This window comes from Gracilinanus agilis, chromosome 3, assembly GCF_016433145.1.
Source record: "Gracilinanus agilis isolate LMUSP501 chromosome 3, AgileGrace, whole genome shotgun sequence".
In the NCBI taxonomy this organism is placed as follows: Eukaryota; Metazoa; Chordata; class Mammalia; order Didelphimorphia; family Didelphidae; genus Gracilinanus; species Gracilinanus agilis.
In genome coordinates, this window is record NC_058132.1 from 376,944,622 (window position 1) to 376,949,716 (window position 5,095).

A 5,095-nucleotide genomic window follows, 5' to 3' on the forward strand; every position below is an offset into this window, starting at 1 on the left:
AGAGGCTGTGCCTGTTTGTAGAGGAAAAGTCTAGTGCAGGGGACTGAGAGAATTGTGGGAATCGAGTGAACCAAACTGAATCCATCTGGTGACTCATTCTGGATTGAGTTCCATTCCCTTTCTATGTGGTTATGGGTCTTGTCCAATTTCTGTCTTGTGAGAAAACATTTATTCAGTTATACAAATTGTGAGAAAGTTTTATTGCATTGTTTAAAATTTGCTCTGTATGGATAGAAAGCTGGACCACTTTTCCCTATTGTTTAGAAAACTAAGGATCTAGGTTATGCTGACCCAAAACCCAGTTAAATCTAAAGATTGATGCACAGAGCTTTCTCACAATTACCCTTCTCAAGCAACCTTTATGTCTTTATCTGCCCTATACTGGCCAATCAGTTGCTATTTCCATGATCTCGTGATTGAATACAGACCCTTGAGTGGGGAGACACCTCTTTCTTTTTCTGATTTCAGAGAATTGCACCTGTCCCCTCTCTCCCTCCCAACTTGAAAAATCCTTAATCTTTCTTCTAAATAGAAATCAGATTATCTAATTACGCATCCCGTTTTGTATCCTGCTTATTGTTATCTTTAAATGCATAAAATCTGTCTTCTCCTATATTTGGGATCCAATGCCAGGCTGAGGAGACCAGGTCCCAATTTGTTATGCAATTGGCATGCATTGTTTAATAAATCAATTTGCTCAGGAGCTTCAACCTTTGTTTCTATAGTTATTTCATGTTTTACTCATCACAGGATGAAAGAGAGAGAGAAAAGCATATACATACACAGAAGTGCAGGGACAAGGGGGAGACAGACAGGGATATAGGGTCTGAACGACAGACAGAGACAGACAGAGACAGAGAGCTGGGGGAAGAGTGAGAAAACAGACATAGAAAGTGAGAATCACTCAACCGATTTTATTTTCTAAACTCTTTCCTTCGTCAGCAGCAAACCCACTACGGCTTCTAGTTTTATATAAAGCCAAACTATCTAAGCAGAACATCCTGGCTTCTGTTCTAGATGAGAATTTATGGCTTTCAACTGAAGTCAAATCTCTCAGTTGATCTGTCATTTTTAGCAGCTCTTGTCCTTTCATTGGGTCAGCCTGGAATTCCACCCCTGACAGAAGTGTGATCCAAAGTGCACATCACTACCTTTGCTAACTGCTTCGGCTACCCAGGCACTGGGCAGCATCCCAAAAGCTCTCTGCATAATGTGGACTTTCCAGTCCTTTTGGCAGCCACACTAGGAAGGTCCCTGACCCCTACAGGTGGTCTCTCTAGAACACAGTTAGGGCTGTTTGGCAGGAATGGAGGGAGGAATGTGCCATTGCAGCTGCTTGAGAGGGCACTGAGAAGTTGGCATCCCCTGGGCTCTGTCAGGCACCTTGTTACATGCACTAAATTAACTCCCTGAAAAAATGGGCCCAGTGTTCTAAATATGCACACAGCATCTGCTCTGCGCCCTGGCTAGTGACCTATTTATTTATGTGTTTATTCCTTCGGCAAGGTAAGAGAATGGTTTAGATGAGGCAGTGTGGTACAGAGAACACTATTAGGCTGGGAGCTGGAAGACCTGGGTTTGAATCTCAGCCCTGGTAGTTAATACCTATGCCATCTTGGGCAATTCTTTCAACAAACTCTTGCTAAATGCCTGCTATGTGTTAGACACTGAATATACGGAGTTTAAAAAATAAGTTCCTTAAAAAGTTACTGCCCTTAGTAATGTACAAAGAAGACTATAAATGCATAATTATTCATAATACAAGGTAGAATAGAACAGAGGCAGCATGGGAAAAGGGAATTTTTGCAACCAAAGAATATAACATGAGCTGTACCCAGGGCAAGTGACTTGAAGCATACTCTCATTTTTGTTTTAGAGACAGGGTAAGGTATAAGGAAAAATTTGCTGTACCTTGCCATCTGCTAGCTTTGTATTTTCATTATTTTTGTTAATGACGTGTTAAGGTCTATTGATTCAAGATTGCTGAAAGACAGCAAGTGCTGAGTTCAAAAATGACCTTAAACACTAGCTTGTTGACCCTGGGCAAGTCACTCAACCCTATTTGCCTCGGTTTCCTCATCTGTAAAATGAATTGGAAAAGGAAATGGCAAATGACTCAGTGGAACTATGCCCAAAGGGCTATGCAATTAATTGGGCATACCCTTTGATCCATCAATACCAAGGTCTTTATCCCAAAAAGATCAAAGGAAAAGGAAAAGGACCTTTATGTACAAAAAATATATATAGAAGCTTTTTTTTGTGGTGGCAAAAAATTGGAAATTGACTCATCAGTTGGGGAATGACTGAACAAGTTGAGGTATATGATTATGATGAAATACCATTGTGCTTTAAAAAATTACAAGAGTGAAGGTTTCAGAAAAACATGGGAAGATCTATATGAACTGATCCAAAGAGAAGTGAATAGAACCAGGAAATCACTGGTCACAATTGTATGATGATGAACTGTGAAAGACTTGGCTCTCTGATGAACACAATGAAACAAAAGAATTCCAAAGGACTCATGATGAAAAAATGCTATCCACTTCCAGAGGAAAAACTGATAAATTCTGAAAACAAATTGAAGTATATTTTCTCACTTTATTTTCCTGCCTATTTTTGTAATATGGAAATATGTTTTGTATAATTTCACATATATAATTGACAACATATTGCTTGCCTTCTCAGTGGATGTGGGGAAGAGAGGGAAGAAGGGTGAGAATTTTGAGCTCAAAAACATTTTTAAGGAATGTTAAAAATAAATAATAAACACCTATTTTAAAATTAGGATGCAGGTAAACAATATTTTGTATTGGAAAGTATGCTCATTTAAAATGGAACAAAAGTTATTTGCAAGAGGAAATAAGACTAAATTGCATAAGATATTTTATTTTGATGTTCCTATTACTGTTTTTATAATGTCTATTTCATAACTTGAAATGTATACATTATTATTACTTCATATAATTTCATACATTTTAACTTAGTAAACCAATAGAACTCTAGAACAAAAGACTCTGGTTCAAGTTATCACTTGGTCACTCATTAACTATGTGAACTTAGGCAAGTCACAGAATCACAGTTCTAAGGCTGAAAGGAATCTCTGGTCCTTTCATTCTTCCTTGTCATTTACAAATGAAAAAATTCAAGACACTGAAACCCAGGAAAGTTAAGAGACTTGTCTGAGAACCTACAGAGAGGAACAACGGAGATAAGGAGAACTTAGAACTGTGACTTAGAGCCATGCTCCTCCTCCTCTTCCTCCTTGAGACTAAGATCTACAGATAGGAGGTTCTGGATTCAAATCTAGCCTTAGACACTTTCTAGCTGTGTGACCTTGGGCAAGTCACTTAATCCCCATTGCATAGCTCTTCTGCTTTGGCACCAATACATAGTATTGATTCTAAGACAGAAGGTAAGGATTGTATAAAAAAGAAAGAAAGAAGTTAACAAAGCTGCTCCATTGATGGTCTTTAAGAGCCTGGGTTTATCTGCATGCTCATAGAAAGCATAAGAGAAGTTTCACGGAGGCTTACCCATGGAGACATTTAATAAATATTTGTTAAGTTAGCTTGGATATCTGCCCTATCACTAGTACTTAGAAGCAGCAACATAGTATTGAAGGCTAGCCTTGGAAACAAAGAAGATCTGAGTTCAGGTTCTACCTCTAACTTAGACTAGCTGAATAATCAGGGCAAGTCACTAAAACTCTCAAGTTTTACTCACTAGATATTTCTATGAGACCCAAAGTTACAAGCCAGTTTTCAGCTTACACTGATGGAGAGTTTCCATACCAGTTGTTTCCCTTACCAGTGAAACCAAATGTCCAGATTAAAAAAAAAGAAAAAAGGACAAAAGAAAAAAAAGCTTTAAAAAAATCTCCCAGGACAGTTACATGGCTTAATAGATTGAGAGCCAGCCCCAGACAGGAGGTCCTGGGTTCAAATTTGACCTCAGACACTTCATAGATGTATGAGCCTGAGCAAATCACTGAATCCCAATTGCCTTGGAACCAATACTTAGGATTGGTTCTAAGACTGAAGGTAAACATTATAAAAAAATAGAAAATAAGAAAACTTCCCTGGAAAAACTGAACCTCAGCATTTTTGCACACAAGTGTTCATGTAACAAATACTTTCCATAAGGATCTAACACCTGTGTAAATAAAATTAGCTCTAGTCCATTCTATAGTCAAAACTCTACCTACTTGAGATGAGGTCATTCCCACCTCCCTTAGTGGGGAAGGGAGATGAGTTCCCCACACGTGGCAATAAGTAACAAATCTAGAACAAGGGACTGCCCTTTGGGCAGTCCAAGTCAATGTAGAGACTGCCATTTGTCCACTTGAATTAGAGGTGGACCCACGGGAAGTGACGAAAGACACTCTCTCTTTAAGTATGTTGGTTACTTCGAGTGGAGGCAGCTCCCTCCTTGAACTTGGTGCTGAAGGAGCTCCTGAGACCACAGACAGCTTCCACTCTGTACTGTCACGTGGGTAAGTTAGGCTGACTTCCTTGGCCTACCTGGGCCGCTTCCAAACTCTGCCTTAAGTAGGCACTAGCCTACCTGGTTGCTAGGCCTTGAGGCTTGTAGACTAATTTATTTAGCCTTTTAACCTTCTCTCTCATCCAGGTCTCTGCAGACCTGGACTAGCCTCTCCCTTTCTCTTTATTCCCATACCTTTACCTTCCTAATTGTAAATAAACTGCCTAACCCAATGCTGACTTGGGTCTGATTTAATTACGGAATCAACCTGAATTGTTGATTCCTGGCGGCCACACTTTAAATACATATCTATAAAATACCTAAATTTCCCTCTTACACACCATAAACCATAAAGGAATAATACAAACTTAGCCAAAATATTTCTGAACAACCCCAAACATGTTGGGTATTCCAAAAATCTTAGTGCAGGTTTAAGTTATAAAGTTTATGTTTTAGCTAATATTTATATCAATTTGCATAAAAGTATATTTAAACCTACATTTCTATAAGCACTAAGATTTGGGGGGACATTTTGTATATTTACTTATTTATAGAATATAGGTACAATGATTATACACATTATAAAACTGACACCAAAAAAAATAAAAACTGA